The sequence below is a fragment of the Podarcis pityusensis genome (assembly GCF_964106645.2).
Source record: "Podarcis pityusensis genome assembly, chromosome: 5".
Lineage (NCBI taxonomy): Eukaryota > Metazoa > Chordata > Lepidosauria > Squamata > Lacertidae > Podarcis > Podarcis pityusensis.
In genome coordinates this window covers 82,689,511-82,707,503 of record NC_138032.1, presented here as the reverse complement: position 1 = coordinate 82,707,503, position 17,993 = coordinate 82,689,511, and the positions used below count along the sequence as shown (strand labels likewise).

Genomic DNA, 17,993 nt, shown 5'->3' with positions numbered 1-17,993 from the left:
CCAGAGGCCTGTCCAGTTTGAATTGAGAAGTGTTTTGTTTTTAAATCTTCTGATTCATTTATAAGGGGAAATATATGTTTCCAAAAGTTGCAAGGAACTAAGATGTTTCACAGTTTCTTACTTTGGCTTGGATCCGGAGTTCGCATGAGCAGACCCTGCCTGCGCAGTGGACCTTTCTCCTCCTCTCCTACCCACTACAGCCCCTGCACGCCCCTCCCTGCAAGATGGTCAGAGGATGTGGCTTGGCAGGGGGTCTGCATTGCAAAAGAGATGGAAATCAGGTGGAGGCAGCTTTCATGAGTAGAGGTGAATGATCTGTCAGTATTGGGCTATTGCTGCAAATGCTTAGAAAGATTACTTAGAAAGATTCTCAGAAAGTTACCGTTCCCAATACACTTCCGAGCACAATAAGTTACATTGGCTCCTAGTATGTTTCAGAGGACAATTCAAGGTGTTGATGCTGACTTTTAAAGCCCTAAATGTCCTTGGCCTGGTATACCTGAAGGAGCATCTCCACCCCCATTGTTCAGCACAGACACTGAGGTCCAGCACTGAGGGCCTTCTGTAGTTCCCTCACTACAAGAAGTAAAGCTACAGGGAACTAGGAACACCCTCCCAGCAGATGTCAAGGAGATGAGTAACTATATAACCTTTAGAAGAGATCAGAAGGCAGCCCTGTATATGGAAGCCTTCTAATGTATAATGTTTTATTATGTTTTTATATCTGTTGGAAGCTGCCCAGAGTGGTTGGGGCAAACCCAGTCAGATGGGCAGGGTATAAATAATAATTATTATTCTTTGGTGATAACTCATAGCTGAGTAAGATTGTCTTCCATGAATATGGTCTTAACAGTGTGTCTGTAGGTGACTGTGGAAGCCAATTCTGGATCCGCAGTACCTTCCTCAGTGGGGACATAGGTTTCCAGATGGGAGTTGATCACGGTGAGGATTTGCCAAATGTGCCTTCCTCTTAACTTTTTTCTCCCTTTCATCCTGAGTTTGTGCTTCCTCAAAGTTCATGACGCCTTTGGTAGAAGCTATTCTCCAACTGAAGCACTCACAGGCCAGTGTTTCCCAGTTGCCAATGTTTATACTACCTTTTTTTTAGATTTGCCTTGAGAGCATCTTTAAACCTCTTTTGTTGACCACCAGCCTTTTCCATTCTTAAATTGGGAATAGAGTAGTTTCTTTGGAAGACGATAATCAGGCATCCAAACAACATGACCAGTCCAGTGAAGTTGATGTTGAAGAATCATTGCTTCAACACTGGTGATCTTTGCTTTTTCCAGTACACTGGCATTAGTTCACCTGTCTTCCCAAGTAATATGTAAAAATGGTCAGAGACATCGTTGATGGAATCTTTCGAGGAGTTAGAGATGGTGTTTATAAGTGGTCCATGTTTCACAATCATACAGTAAAGTTGGTAGTACAATAGCTTTGTAAACAAGCATTTTGGTTTCCCTGCAAATGTCCCAGTCCTCAAACAATCTACGCTTCAATCGGGAGAAAGCCGTGCTTGCAGAGCTCAGGCGACGCTGGATTTTGGCATCAATGCTGGCCCTTGTGGAAAGATAACTGCCTAGGTAAGAAAAGGATAAACATTTTCTAACATTGCACCATTAAGTTGGATTTGTGGCGCTGCGGGACGGGGGGTTGTTTTGTGCTTGTTGGTGCAGCAGTTTGTTTTTTTTGGATATTGAGCGATAGGCCAAGCTTTCCATGAGCTTCTGCAAAGATATTTAGGATGGCTTGAAGGTCATCATCTGAGTGTGCACACATAAATAATAAAATGATGATGATTATGATGGTGGATGTTGAAGGATATGTGAGTAGTGGTGTGCTGGACCACTCAGAAGCTCTCTGTGATAGATTTGTAAAGCCTTTTTAGGACTAAGTTGCCCACATCAGCTTAGATTGACACCATAGTACAAATCTACACGTATGGCAATTGTGGCACTGTGTGACAGTAGCTCCCTTCTTATCTGCTGGCCCACTACCAGAGAATATCATTGGGAGACTATTGCTTGGCCCTGTGCCAGTTGACCTAGGGGATACTGCAGGGTTCCATCTTGTCCCCCATGCTAGTCAGCGTGTCTATGAAAACATTTCAGTGAAGATGAATGGATATGTCAGTTTTGGTTCCCCCAGCTTCTCATTTGTCCAATTTTAAATTCAGACCTCCACATTTCTGCAGCAATATGTGATTTTTTTTTAATCTTCATGAAAAAATGTCTGCATTTTAGTTTGAATTTCTTGTAATAAGCAGGTTTTTGAATGCTCTTTTCCTTAACGTAACTCAGAAGCTGTGCTTTTGGCCTGAGGAGCACTGTTTCCTGTGCAAAGTAGCAGCAGCACACAAGGTGCCACTTCTGAGGTAAAACAGTGCAGTGGACCAGGTTGAGCCAGCTGGTAGGCCCAATATAACCCATGAACCAGTCCTAGACCTAGACCATAGAGTTCAACTCAGAGTTTTAACTCACATTACATTGGCCCAAGGACAAGAATGGTCTGAAGCATAGCTGTGGCATTACTTCCCCATAACAGTATGATAATATTTTAGATGGTATGAAAGATTTACCTTTGGAGATCTCTGTTAAGAATATCTGAAAAGCCATTGCAGATTTGTATTAAATTACAATAGAAAAACGACAGGCTTGTACACTGTTCTCTCTCTCTCTCTCTCTCTCTGCTGTGCCAAATGGATTAATGTTATGATAATGAATACCCGAGGAATTAAGTGTGATTTGTCACTTGTAAAACGTTGCCCACCACTGTAATCCATCACTGCTTTGTGGCAACGAAGGTTGATCTGTCAATGAGATTGCAGAACGAGATGGTAATATCTTCACAGTATCTTTCTCTCTCCTCCCATTTCTGCTCTTAACAAAGAATTTTAATTGTACTTATCCAGGTGAAATCCTGTAGTCATTCGACCAAACCAAGGCTTAATACGCTTTATTTTAAGTCACGTAGATCTCCCAACCTGCAGTAACGTCCTTCCCCTCAGGTTTTTTTTTTTTTCCATCTTATATCCTAGTAACCGTCATGCATGACGATCCCGATCTTCTCTGCAGTGTGCAGTGAGCAGATGGAATGGTCAGTGATTCAAAATGTGAAATACTGAAAAGGTCAAAATCCAACAGGATGCTGCTGTCGGTTTCATCTGTGATCTCTTGTTCTCGTATCAAAAGTCATCATAAGGACAGTAATGAGAACATCATAAATCTAGTTCTCTCACCTAGAGGCCGATGGTGAAGGATGAGTGAGTTCGTAGCGATAAAGAAACTGAATCTACTGCAGTTCTTTATGGGGAAGAGGACTGCTACCCACATAATCACAGGAGCCTGACCGGATCAGAACAATGGTGCATGCAGTGCAATATCTTTCATCTGATAGTGGCCAGGTCCAAACGCTTCAGGACAATTTAAGAATATGGAGTTACAGCATTCATTTCCCAGGCTGATCTCATGGTGGCATTAGGAACACCTTGATTCCCATCCAAGGAAAATTGCACTTATACTCTATTGAGATCTTGTCTAGCACATATTCATATAGATCTGCACAGTATATCAAACCCCATACAATCTTCCAGGCATATATGGTGGCCCACCAGGAACTTAACAAACTTGTTTTTCTTCCGGCTTGTTGTCAGGCATCCAGCAGGTATGGGCAAAATTCTGCTGGCCTGATCGAGGGCATGATCCAGACCCACAGAGTGGTTCAGTCCACCATCCTGATTCAAAACGGTGTCCAGCTGTTTCCAAATATAGACAAAACCCCACTCAACCAGCAGATCAGATGTTTAGAGCATGGCCCTTTCTTACTATCATCCCCCAAATAATTCGCAAAGCAGAAAACCCATTTTTACTCAGTATGTTAAGTGTTTGGTGAACAATACAGGGGTACCTCTGGTTACGTACTTAATTCGTTCTGGAGGTCCATTCTTAACCTGAAACTGTTCTTAACCTGAAGCACCACTTTAGCTAATGGGGCCTCCCGCTGCTGCTGCGCCGCCGGAGCACGATTTCTGTTCTCATCCTGAAGCAAAGTTCTTAACCCAAGGTAATATTTCTGGGTTAGCGGAGTCTGTAACCTGAAGCGTATGTAACCTGAAGCATATGTAACCCGAGGTACCACTGTATACAGCAAAGCAACTTCCGCAATCTGCATGCTGATTCCACTTAGGACCCCTCCCCCCCATGTTTTGTGAAGCTGGTGATATGATGGACAGGGAAGGTTGGGATCAAACAGGTCTATATAGCATCCGGAATTTTTAGGTAAATAGCTTCCCACATACACATAAATAACAGATTTTGGTTAGGCCTTATCATCTGTCAGGAATAGGGTCAACTGGCCAATGGGGCAGCTACCTTTTGTCCCCAAGGATGCCACAGAGAATGATGTGAACTAGGTCTTTGTGACATCGTGCATTGTGGTGCTGCCAGGTTGCTAAGGGCAACCAAGTCACCTCATTTCTTATTGTGGGTGGGGGAGAGCAAAAGCTTACTCACCTAGTCTTTAAAGGTAAGTCTACCCCCAGTCAAAAGTTAATAGATCAACACACCCAAATTGATAATAATAAAAATTGGGGTTCAGCATTCCCAAAAAGTCATGACCAAGTCTAGGCAGAATGCTTTGGCCCAGCAGTAATCTGAGGGCACATCTGGGGTGGGAGGTATAGCTCTCCTCCCTCCACTCCAGACGTTGAGAATAGCTCCTGTTCCTATATATGCACAGCCCTATACCTTTATCTGCATATCCCCCCTCTGGGGTTTTGTTTCTTGGTCATACCAGAGTGTGTGACAGAATGTTGAGAGCTCACTTTTATACATAAGAGATTGCATTATTGAACAGAATCTACACAGCAGGGCCTACTGTGTTCAATAGCATATAAGCAGAAGGAAAAGATAGATAATCTCTTTGCATTTTTTTTAAAGAACGGAGACAATCGATGAATACAACAGGCAGGGGAAGCACAAAGAGACAACCAGGCAGTGTTAGCCAGAGGTTTCTGCACAATGGTTGCCTAGCTGTTGTCAGGTTTTAGGGCAAAGTGTGGAAGAGGATCTCTTTTCTGCTCTCAAAGTAGCCCACAGGAGAGGCACCAGCACAGAGTCTGGGGCTCAATAGAGTTTCATCTTGGGGAAATCAAGGCTGATATGCTACTAAAAGCAGAGCTGACTTTAAGTTCGGGTTTTCGTTTTGCAAAATGAGTTCTTAGGAATGCTGTCCCGCACCCGCTTTTACAACACCCTCTCCCCATCCCTCCAGAAAGCATCTCATCCCACAATTCTCATTCCCTTTTAACAAAGAACAAGGTTGCCAGAGTTGGAGTGTTCATAGCATGAATGTAGTTACCGTTTGCTCAGTGTGCTATTTGTAGCTAGGAATAGCTGCATTTGAGAAAACTAGTCTCTTGTTAGATGATGAAAAGAGGCATACGGAGATGTTGGCATGGCATCGCATGGGGTGCTGGAGCAAAATGGTGGGCTTTCCTTACTAACATTACATCCCTGGAAGGTTTGCATGTGAGGCTATAGCTGCAATCCTATATGAGGAGTTACGCTGCAGTCCTAAACATACTGACTAGGGAGTAAGCCCCTAGTATTAAGGTCGGGGAAGGGACACAAGCAGATTTAGATGTACAGTGGTACCTTGGTTTGAAACTGTTTTGGATTACAACCGTTTTGGATTATAACCACGTCAAACCCGGAAGTGTGTGTCCCTTTTTTTTGGATTACAACCCATTTTTAGGGGGAGGCCCCACTGGCAAAAGCAGGCCTTGGGTTTGGTTTACCACTGGACCTCCGGAACGGATTATGGTTGTAAACCAAGGTACCACTGTATTTGATTTATGTACTGCTTCACACATAGGAAGTCTTGAAGTGATTTATAGGGCCAACATACAATATGCAATGGAAACCTATTAAAAGAAAAGCGAATATACTAAGAGCCTTCATCCACAAAAATCACCAACAACATAAAATAACCACCCAAACCAAATATAAGCAACCCAAAAGCCAGGCCACTAGCGCTGATCAAGTGCTATCCTTAAGGTCCTGAGTGAAAATGGACCATATGTCAATACCAGAACTATATAATTGGTTCAGAAACAAGTTGGTAGCCAGCACAAGTGGGGGCAAACTGTACTTATATGTCCAGATTGTCTAGTACTGGTCAGCAGCCTGTCTGCAGTGGTGGACTTGGGTACTGTGGCACCCTGTGTGAGGCCACAATTGGGTGCCCCTTCCCCAGTCCTCACGCTGCCTTCCCAAAGGTGGATAAGGAGGTGCCTGGCTATGGGAAGGAGGCACGAGGGCTCTGTCAGGGTCCTGGAGCCCTCCCACCTCCTTTACCAAAGCTGGGAAAGTGCTAACTAGGCTTTGGAAAGGAGAAGGGAGGACTCTACGCCAGTGTGGTGTAGTGGTTAAGAGTAGTAGACTTGTAATCTGGTGAACCGGGTTCGTGTCTCCGCTCCTCCACATGCAGCTGCTGGGTGACCTTAGGCTAGTCACACTTATCTGAAGTCTCTCAGCCCCACTCACCTCACAGAGTGATTGTTGTGGGGGAGGACGGGAAAGGCGATTGTTAGCTGCTTTGAGACTCCTTAGGGTAGTGATAAAGCGGGATATCAAATCCAAACTACTCCTCCTCCCCCTCCTCCTCCTCCTCCTCCTCTTCTTCTTCTTCCCAAAACCTCGCACCTCATGTACAGGGCTTTGAGATGGCGCCCCCTCGGCTCAGCACCCTGCGTTTGCTCCCCAAAATCCACCCTAGTGTCTGCTACAGTTTCCAAACTGCCCTCAAGGGCAGCCCAACAGCACACCACTGTAATCTAACCGAGAAGTTACCACCGTATAGACCTCTGGATCTAGGCTATATCTATCCAGATAGGGTCACAGCTGGGCCACCTGCCCTAGCTGGTAGAAGACTTGCCATTCCAGAGGGGCCTCTTGCACCTCAAATAACAAGGATGGATCCAGGATGCCCCCAAGCTGCACACCTGCTCCTTCAGGGCGGTGCATGATCCTATCTAGCTACTGATCTTTCGTTATTTCGGAGATCAAGGGATCTGGGATTAACTGGGTCTGCTCTGTGACTATTGTTGGGGGATCATGGGATATGAAACAGTATTTACAGGGCTATTGTAATGATTTGGACTTACCATTCAGGCCCAAACACAGATTTGTACGGAATTTTGTTGCTGATGTAGCAGCACATTTTGGCTCTCCTTCAGAGCCATGAGCTCTTAAAAGTTCACCTCAAAACACTGGTGGAAAATATTAAATGACAGCCTCTCTGCTTTCTCTCCAAGCCAGTGATGCATTCCATACTGCTTCTCAAGGTAATAATCCTTCTGCCAGTCACATTAGGAAAGATGGAAGTATTAGTGGATATTTCCCCCCACCCCTACCCCCGATAATGGAAGATGGCTTCATTAAGTTGTTAGGATGAAGCCATTAGTGTTTATGTTGCTCTGCAGAGTAACATAAGCAAAAGACAAGTCCACGTCCTCAGGAGCTTACAGGCTAAAAATACACCATGATAGGGAAGGAAGACAACAGAGGCAAGGCTAACAAGGGATAAGTGCCAGAAAGCACAATTACATGTAATGGGGCTTTGTTTTGGCTGGGGATAAATACTAAGGCGTCACAGAAGATATGGGCTTTGAGGTGAAGACTGAAAGAAGAGAGGAAAGGTTGTCAGAACGCAGAATTCCTCCTGAAGTTTCAGCTTCTTACTCCCCTTCTCAGAAAGCCTGCTCATGCATTTCTCCAGAGCAAATGCAAGGAAGATGGAGCAGAGCTATGCCTCCCCCTTCATCACATGCCATGCTGTGCTGACCTCACTTCCACCACCTACATATTGAGCATGGCATTTGCAAAGGGGGAACCTATACCTGAATGCGTGACCTCCTGTTTTGTGAAATGCCTATATGCCACCCAGCAGCTCATGCGCTCCAAGACATCCATGTTCAATGCACACACATTGGAGCAGCATAGTGTGGCATGCAATGGCTCAGGCCAGGCTGATTTACCATTCATGTGGAGAAACACATGAATAGGACTAGAATCATCAGGAAAAGGTGTGGAATCTCTGGGAAAGGAGCCAAGGCCAAAAGCTTTTGCTGTTAGCTCCATTCCTATGTTCATTAGGCTCCATCCTAAGCCACCAGGTGCTGCCCTCTGACTAGGGGTAGGGGACGAATTGCATTCAGTTCACGTTTAAAGGAGAACTTTCCCAATTTGCACTTTCTGAAGCTACAGTCATACCTCATGTTACATTTGCTTCAGGTTGAGTGTTTTCAGGTTGTGTCCTGCGGTGACCCGGAAGTTCTGGAAAGGGTTACTTCTGGGTTTTGCCACTTGCGCATGCACAGACGTGCAAAATGACGCCACACGCATGTGCAGAAGTGGCGAATCGTGACCTGCAGATGTGGGTTGTGTTCTGCTCATGTTGCAAATGGGCCTCCGGAACAGATCCCATTCACAACCAGAGGTACCACTGTATATGCAAACTGAAACACAGCCGTTCCACTGAAATTTGCACTTCTCTGAATTTTGTAATGTGGTTCTCTAGCCAAGCAGTGTGTGCCAAAACTGCATATGCTGAGCTAAGGTGTTCATAAAAATGCATGTATCATTGAAAATAAGACAAAATTTATTATATTGGGGAAATGGCTTTGTAAAATTGCATACAAGATGCACACAAAAGCTAAAATTGCATACAAAAATGTATATGAGGATAAATTTCCACTAAAATACTGATACATTTTCATGAGGACTTCTTTCTTTCCTTCTTTCTTTTAAAAAAGGTAAACTGATGTGGAAATATGGAGAATGGAACTTAAATGAGAAACTTGAAAGAAAACGGAACTGACAGATTCGCCCAATCCTACCTCTGACCCACTCGGTGCCATCCCTTCCTTTCACCATGCTCTACTAGGCTTCATCTTCTGATGTATCCTCCATCTACCCCTTGGGCTCTACTCTCTGAATCTCCAGGCCTAAGGTTCCTGAAAGGGGCAATGGTGGGAAGGGATGTACTCAGGGTGAGAGTTCCGGGCATAAGGAGCGACAAGAGGAAATGAGTGCAGTTCCTAGACAAGACCTTTGAATAGCTCTACTGTGATAGGACTTGGAAGCGTGAAGATCATTATTAGGATATGTGAGTGGAAAAAAGAAGGGGAGTGGCATAGGGGAGGCTTTTAAAGGATGCACCAGGAGTTTGCTCTGTATGAGCTCCTCTGCATTACTGCGAATGTTCCCTTCTACTCTTGAATGTTCCCTAATTAGTCATTTGAGGGGGGAAATTTAAAGAAGGAAAAGCACAAAGTGAGAGCTATGCATAATTTACAAAACTGAACGCTTCCTTTTAGGTTAATGGCATTGCAGCTCGTTTCTCCCTCCCCCTAAGCCTCTGGCAAGAACCTTCTGCCTTCCTCATTTTTATCACTTCATTTGGAGTTGTGTCCCTCCCATCACCTTCCAAAAAACTGGGGAGACTCTCTTTTCCTTCTGGCACTACAAAGTACCTTTTACTAATATACCATCTTCTCTCTCTGTCTCTCTTTGCTACTTTGCGCAGACCAGGTTAAAAGTCTGGTTTTTGCAGATGCCCTGAAGAATGTTGTTGAAGTGCCTTCCTAGAAACCAGCACGAATCAAGGATGTGAAGATATTGGGGGGGGGGGGAGAGACTTTGGGGAGGGAAGGAGAGCCTTCCTCAAAAGGTTTTTAAAATAACAATTTGCATCCTCAAGTAATTCCCAACTCTCCCTGGCAACCATTCATTTCTTCCAACCGGCAGAAATCTGCAATATGAGAGTGGATTGGCTTCTTTTTCCCATGGGGCCATGTATCTCTTCATCCGCCGCCTAGGGTAAAAAGCAATGCATACGTTTACAATATAAATGTGATTTAATCGACCTCCCTGTCAGCAAGAAATGGCAAGCATATCAAACAAGACCAAGATGTTAGGAGAGGGAAAATGGGAGGGGGGAATCATAAATTATTGCTGTGATGAGTTTCTGAGCTGGGGTTTTTTTTTGTGGGTGGGTGGGGGGGGAGGGGGAGACTACTGGATGATTTTGTGTAAGGCTTTTCCCCGAAACAATAATTAAGATAATTCTGTATGACAAGGAGAAAAATGTTCAGCTTTGTATGAAATGTGCTTTATGTTTAGCAAGCTGAAAGCTCTCTGTATTGATTAGAATTCCCCACAGCCCAGCAATGCAAAGCTAAAATTAATTGAACTGCGGTCCATCTCTTTTCCCCGAATCCTTATTTACTGGATCCTGTGTGTGTATCTTGAGCTGAAAATTGATAGGTTCCTTTGTGGCGAGTGTGCGTGTCTGTGTTTGTGTACACCAAAGCTGTCAGAAGCATGTTCAAGGCCGGCCCTATCAATAAGCAGCACAAGGAAGCCCGCCTCAGGCGAGGGATTTGGGGGTACTATTAAAAGGCAGCAAATAGTCAATTATTTGGTTTGTTGTTATATTTTCACCACCAGGGGAAGACCATTCAGATTTCTTTCTGCCTTCTTCTTTTGCCTTGGGCACCAATATGTTTCTGGCCATCTCTAAGAACGCAGGATCCTAATATCCACCCTCTTACAGCTAAGAGAAGCACAACCCACTGGAAAATATTCCCGCCCAAGCCCCTTGAAGTGAATGGGAGCCATGCAAGGAGCACAATAGTTACGCAGGCTGACTTTCAAACAGTTTGGATGGAAGGCTAGGTTGCCTGCCTCTTCCACATCAGCAATTCCAACACACGAGAGAAAGTCGTTCTTGTGCCTGAAAGCAGAAAGGAAAATATACAGCATTTAACTAGGTTGGAGAAAGATACATAAACCACATTTTTTAAAATTTATTGTATGCTACCCTTCCTCACGTGAGAACCCAGGGCGACTTACAACAAAGATGCACTTGCACTTTTAAGGGACCCCCATTTGCAAATGGTCCCCCAAATGGTCCAATGACAATTTATGGAAGAGTGGAAACTTTGGGGGAGGGATTGAAATGAAATTGCTGGCAGGATTTGAAATCTGAGCGATGGAAAGAAATGATAATACAGTGGACGCTCAGGTTGCGAACGTGATCCATGCGGGATGCACATTCGCAACCCGCGTCTGCGTGTCTGTGCACGCACAGGTTGCGATTCGGTGCTTCTGTGCATGCGCAAAGAGCGATTTAGTGCTTCTGCGCATGCGCGGCCGCTGAAACCCGGAAGTAACCCATTCCGGTACTTCTGGGTTTCGGTGGTCCATAACCTGAAAAAACGCAACCTGAAGCTTCTGTAACCCGAGGTATGACTGTATACGAAATACAGGACTGCATATTAGATGAAATGTGCAATGTAATAGAGGAATATGTATTAGATTAAATGCGTGACATTATGCAGTCTACAAAAGGGATGGGCATATAAACAGCATGGAAGGGAAGGTGGGAAGTCAAATTAAAAGAGAAATATATAACCAAATCTGAAGTTTGAAATCAATTGGTTAAAGTTATGAAAATCTTTAAAAGTGAAAGCAAAGGTGCACTTGCGCAATGGGGCTTTCCCCTTCTCAACCCCCATGTGTGGCCCCGTGCCCCCCCCAAGCAGCTCTGGGGTGGTGGGTTGGGGACGAAAGAAGGGGTCTTTCCAGCTAGCAAGCTGAAATACTTCCTGAGATGGAACATTTGTCACAGGGTAACGCTGGTCATTGTGGGCTAAATGGAACTCTTAAGGTCAGAGCAACAGTACTTCTGGATCCCAGATGCCAGGGCCCAAACAGTGTGCATGTGTGTGTCCCTTAACTCCCTGCTTCTGGGCACCCCCTTAACATCTGGATGGACTAAAGCATCTCTTAGTGCAGGCCCCTCACATTCTTCATTTCCATTTCCCTCACATCTTCCAATTCATGCGTTTCGACTTTCCTCCTGCTCAGCCCATCCTCTTTATCCGTAACCCAAGGCTTGCTTTATTTACTGCCTCGACAACCTCGTCAAAAGTCCACATTCCCCTGCCGTGACAACACTTTCTTCCAATATTCTGGTGAATTTTTATGTCAGTTGCTATGTGTGTGTTTTTTGTTCTGACTTAGTGAAATATATTTCTTTCGAGCTGCCTTTGACAAAATGTGTCATTTTTGAACTTTACACTGGATTTCTTGGCTCCGGCTCCCTTTGAGTTACGGCCTCTCTTCCCCTCTCTTGAATAAATTACTCTTCCCACCTTTTAGAGGACTGCTACACTGTCTCCTTCAGTGACCTCTTGTTCTTCATTCTCTTTGAAATTTCTCATTATTTAGTTTAAGCCCTTCTGTGGCCTCCTTTTTCTTTTTCCTGCCATGATTTTTGTTTTGTTTTGTTCTGCAGTCCTCAGCCTTGCCAGTTTTCTTCTTTTCCTGCAGGGGCAAAATCCAAAGCACCCTGGCTGGAGTCCAGATTTGAGTAATTATTTTCTGTCTCCCTAAAACCCTTTTGCCCTGACTATTGTATATGATTCTTAGGGTTCATCTTGGCTTCTTGCCCCGCTAAGCACTGTTGCCTTTTGTTTCCAGACTCTCATGCCTGAGACTGTGCTTAACAAAGAAATGGAGAGTTTTAAAGTATTTAATTGATATATATTTTTGCAGTGCACCCAGAAAAAGACTGAGGGGTCCTCCTTACAGCTTACTTATCTATCTAGGTATTGAGATCAATTCCAAGGCTACGGATACCCTGCTACAGATGTCAGAGGAATCTGTTGAAAATGGACTATCAAGCTGATTTCCTTCATCAAGGCATGCATTTTTGCTATGGATGCTGTTTGCCTCCGTTTTCCACAATGAAATTTTCTCTCTCTTGTTTTGTACAAGCTGCATTATTACATATTAATTGATGTATAAATGCTGCTGTCCCAACGGGGGCCTCATCACTGTTCTTTTTCCCGAAGTGTCGTTGGTTGATTTTGTATGCCATAAGATGAGTCAGCCTCTAGGCACTAAGGCTGCAAGTCTAACCACGTCTACTTAGAAGTAAGTCCGATTGAGTTCAATGGGTCTTACTCCCAGGTAAGTGGAGTTAGGACTGCAGCCTCAACCCTACTTCCTACTGTAAATTTTTAAAACCACATGGAAAGTACTGATCTTCTGGATTATATCTGTGCTCATCAGTTAAAATCTTAAGAGTTTCAAGCTTTCTTTAGCTTGGGTGTGGAACAAAGCAAGCTAAGCTAAGAGACATCAGGTAGGACCCATAGTCTGGGGCAAGCAACAGTGGGTTCCCCATTTCCCCACTGGGCACGCACATATTGCAGGGTGCCGACTTGGACCCTGAATTATGAGTGACCAGTGGCACAGGCGGTGTAATCGTACCCCCCCCCCCAAGTAGCGGCAAGAAGAGACAGAGACAGGGTTGAATTATGACAGGACACTGAACCACCAAGTTATGAAGTATTGTGAGAAGAAGGAGAGGGAGCTGGAGAACAGATAGCAGACACATCTTTAGAGAACCTGGGAACTCCCCCTTCTCCAAGGACAATTAGGATTCAAGGGCAAAGAACGCAGCAACGTTTGCCTCCTGAGACTTTCCGTAGGGACACAGGGTGTTGTTGGGGAAGGAAAAGGAGGGGCTCAGAGTGAGCAACGTCATGATGGCATCCAGGACTAGATTCCTTGTCTTGCTCCACAATTGCTGAATAAAACCACAAATACGAACTTTCTTGTTTCTTCTTTGATCCTGGAGGCTGCCGGGGGAGGAGAGAATCTCTTGAGCCCGACAGGTGCTGATGCTGAGCAACCATAACAATTTTTTTTGTGGGTGTCCAAGCCCCCGGGCCCCCTATAGCTGGTGCCAGTGACATAATGAGTTTGGGGATATGGACTGATGGGCCTTCCCAGCTGTACCCACAGACTGACAGTGGGCTGACAGTATCATGGTTGCCCTAAGTCAGTCTTTCTCTCCTTTAACTCTAGCCTGCTTGCTGGAGGGAAATGTTATCTCTGTCACCATATGGGATGTCAGAATCCCTGCCCTTGGTGTAATAAGAATAAGAATAAGAATAAGAATAATACTTGTACCCTGCCCATCTGACTGGGTTGCCTCAGCCACTCTGGCCAGCTTACAACAGAATATAAAGAACATATGATACACCAGACATTAAAAGCTTCCCAACAGAGGGCTGCTATAGCATACAAAGTTGAGCCAATGAAGTCTCTGTGTGGATCTTTTTTTTTTAAAAAAATACTTTTTTTATTAAGGTTTTAAACAAAGAAAAAAGAAAAGCAACACACACACACAAAAAATAATACAAAATTTAACAATAAAAACACAAAACATAACAATTAAAAACAAACTCTCTTTTCCATTCCCAATTTTAAATTACTTATTTTCTGGACTTCCTCATATCTCCCTCTTTTGTATTCCAATCTGCATTATTTGTCCAGCAGTTTCTTTTCCACTTTTTTAAACCCAATCTTTAATTTAATAAAATATTAAAATATATAACTTCAACTTTTTTAAACCTAATCCTTGTTCTTAATGTCATATACCTTTAAATTTTTCCCTTTTATTATCAAATTTCCATTCTTTAAACATCTTTAATCTTGATCTTTAATCTTAATCTATCCTTAACTTTAACCTGTACAGCTGGAAACCACTTATTTTCAATCCAACATCACTCTAACATTCCTTAATTTTGCAGTGTTTCTGAAGATAGTCTTTGAATTTCTTCCAGTCTTCCTCCATCGACTCTTCTCCCTGAGTCTCTTTGTGGATCTTGCTCTCCTTGTCAGCTCTGCTGTGAGAACAATGGACAGCTTACAGAAAATTTGCCTCCTCTGTCTGTGTCGTGGCTCAGGATTTCCCAGTCCTGAAAGACCAGCATCACGCCCTGTCAAAGCTGAGCATTCATTCGGGTTTGCTGCAGCTTGCTGCCAGTGTGCAGCTCAGAGTTGTCAATAGATCCTGGTGGTTGGGTGGACAGAGGCTGGCAGTTTTGCGTATAGGCCCCAGTTTAATGCAGAAAGGTGTGCAAACCTGAGGATTGGTGAAAGATCCATAGCAGCAAAAGTCTTAATTCTGGGGCTGCATTACAAAAAGCATCTTTCCAAGAGGGGAAAAAAGGAGAAAACATAATTAAGTAAAAGCAATATTCTGCCTGTCATAACCATAGAAACAGCCTGGCTAAGCTGGGGACATGTAAGAATTCTTGCAAATTTGATGCCAATCCATGTGACAGTCAAGAGTGTACACTCTGAGGCTGAATCAGGGAGAATAATTGAAGCCTTGCAGAAATTGCAGAAAGGCAAGCCAGAGTGTGGGTGAACACTTAGCAGTAACTGGAAATTTAATGCACTATAGAGAAATGTGTGTTTCACTTCCTGAAACAAAGGTATACTCATGTCTTTTGGATCTGTACAGAGAGACCATTTGTGATCCTTATTCCAGGAACTGGGACTTGTTAATAAAAGGTGGGGTACAAAACAGATAAGGGGAGAAGTGTACTATTCCTATTGTTATTATTAATCTATTTAAATTGCGCACCACAATAATTTACAAAGTTTTAAAGAATTACACAAGCAAAACAACAGGCCTCTGCTCTGAGGAGCTTGCAATCTAATATTTGACTGGGAGTGTGGGCAGTCAGAACAAGGGGAGGAAAGAGAGAGGCAAGGAAACTTATTTTCCATTTTGTGCGTGCCTCTTTTTTATGGGGCTTGGCAACCCTTGCTGTAAACATATTTGAGTTGTTTCAGTGCCATTCCCCTTAGTTTTTGTTTCCCTGCCTCATTGCAGCCCTTGGTCTCGTTTTCTCACATTGTCATTGACCCCACTGGCTGTCGTGACCCTCGAGAATGGACGGATGATGTAATGTGTAACATATCAATGAAATCACATTAGTCCCTGCTGCCAATTGGCTTAAATGATAGCGCAGGCCGCAAGGGCATTGGAGAAGGAAGAAAATGGCGGCAGGAAGAAGCAATAGCCAAAGGAGCAAAAGGACACTGAATAATATCAAAACGAAGCAAACATTCAGCCCGGTGGGGTTGGATGATGTTTTGGCTGTGTCAAATGTGCTACTTTCAAAGGCCCATTACAAACGACCAACTTACCAAGCAGCAAGGGTTTTACTTTGTTAAGAACTAAGTTGTTGAGTTAGGCCAAAAGTCCAGCATCCTGTTCTCACAGTGGCCAAGCAGATGCCCATGGGATGCCCACATGAATGATGGAGCCTTGCTAAAGCCCACAATAACAAGAGGTAGTAAATTCAATAGCATAATGATCAGATTTCTCCACTAGCCATATTCAGTCATTCCCCTGCATGAGGGGAAGAGGGCAGGGTATAATTCTTTGGCTCCGCCTTTGGTCACTTCTCAGTGGTCTGGACACCTTTCTTCATAGTCAACCTGATGGTCTGCAACAGGAGAGCAGAGACTAGTCCTGCTAACCGTGATCTAGGCACCCTGATTGGTTCAGGGTTCTAAAACAGGAGTTGCGGAGGCTTCCTAGTGCAGACGTTTAGCTCAAATGCATGGCAAGCTGCTGAGATGCAACCGAGGGGGCAGGACACACAACAACAGCACTCTGCCATCTTGTGCAAGTGTTATTTAGTGAGTTGGAAGGCAACTGTATAGGTCTAGACTCTAGAGGATTTTATTATGTGGGGGGGATAAGTGAGAAACTTATGACTATTGCTATGATTTTAGGCTGAGAGGCATGATGGAGCTGCTTAGTTGTGTGTATGTGATATATATAAAACTTGATTTTTAGGGTCTGAGGTGGGACACATGGGCTTAAAGGCAGTAAAAATCTTTTTTTTTTAAAGAATCTAGATGTTTCCCCTGAAGAGAGCAACTCCCACGAAAGAGTAACTTGCTTTAGAAACAAGACCATTATCAGTGTGATGGATAAAATATGAATCATCTGCATCCTTAAACAACAAGAAGAACTAAAACAGTGACAAACCATTGCAGCAATGTTGGAGGAGATAGGACTTCACAAACAGGCTAAGTAGCAATAGCTACAGAGTGCTTCAAAGTGAAGTGTAGTCTCCCATATCACTGCAGCTTAGCACACATTTGGGGCCACTTTCCCCTGGCTACCAGTTGCCACAAGTTGTACCACAAATAAATGCTGAAATTAGAAAATATGTGGTGCAGCCATACTGTGTGCATTGGATTTTTAGTTGACCCATTTATTAAGGCCTCATTTCCTTCTGTCAAAGCACTGTGGGTGATTGAAACTTGCCACAGCCATCTGACAGTTACACATTTGTTCACTGAAACAATTTCTTCTTGCAAAGGCCAAGGAACTGTTGGACAGGGGATGGGGTCGTGTACAAATCCAACCCCCTTCGCTTTATTTCCAAAGTGTGCTTTATTTCCAGAGTGTGCTTTATTTCCAAAGTCGAATTAATAGTCAGCACGGCTTTGCACAGCATTATGAGCTAAGTGGGTTTATGGAGAGCTTTGATGGAAAGCTTTATGGAGCAAGTGGGTTATGCGGAGAGATTTGAAGGAACAGAGGGAAGTGGCACCATATTAATTAGGAATGGGGAACCTGTGCCCCTTCAGATCTTGTTGGAATACAACTCCCATCAGCCCCAGTCAGCAAGGGATGATAGGAGTTGTAGTCCAACAACATCTGAAGGGGCTCAGGTTCTCCACCTCTGAAGCACTAGGGCAGTATTTTTCAATCAGTGTGCCGTGGTACCCTGAGGTGCTTTGAATGATGGTTAGGGGTGCCACAGGCAACACTGGCCTGTGTCCCTCTTTCCTTCCCTCCCTCCTCTGATGCCCTCTCACATCTCTACCTCCCAAAGGCTTGCACAGCTGTTGTTGCAACAGCCCTGACTACAAGCTCCTTAGGCCACTGGTGTGTCTGGGGCTGGCCAGGGGGTGCTTCCCAAGCTCCTGTGGGGAAGTGTGAGGGGCAACCTCAGAGACCAGGGCCAGCAGCAGAAGCTGCCCAGAGGACCCCCAAGGAGAGGGGAGGCGAGAGGAGGCTGAGGTGTTTGAAAAAGG

At 44.2% G+C, this 17,993-nt stretch overlaps 1 long non-coding RNA gene across 5 annotated transcripts; it reads left to right on the top strand.

The window, feature by feature from the left end:
* Positions 1 to 2: 2 nt before the first annotated feature.
* Positions 3 to 17,071, top strand: LOC308478254. 5 transcript variants are annotated; one of them, XR_013986978.1, is made up of 4 exons: positions 3 to 306; positions 1,477 to 1,583; positions 8,816 to 9,881; positions 10,512 to 11,482. It is a non-coding gene; the product is annotated as an uncharacterized lncRNA (long non-coding RNA). The 5 variants fall into 5 exon arrangements; XR_013986976.1 differs by lacking the exons at positions 3 to 306; positions 1,477 to 1,583 and adding exons at positions 4,404 to 4,524; positions 16,796 to 17,071 and having other exon boundaries at positions 10,512 to 10,834; XR_013986977.1 differs by lacking the exons at positions 3 to 306; positions 1,477 to 1,583 and adding exons at positions 4,404 to 4,524; positions 12,677 to 12,890 and having other exon boundaries at positions 10,512 to 10,834.
* The last annotated feature ends 922 nt before the right edge of the window (positions 17,072 to 17,993 follow it).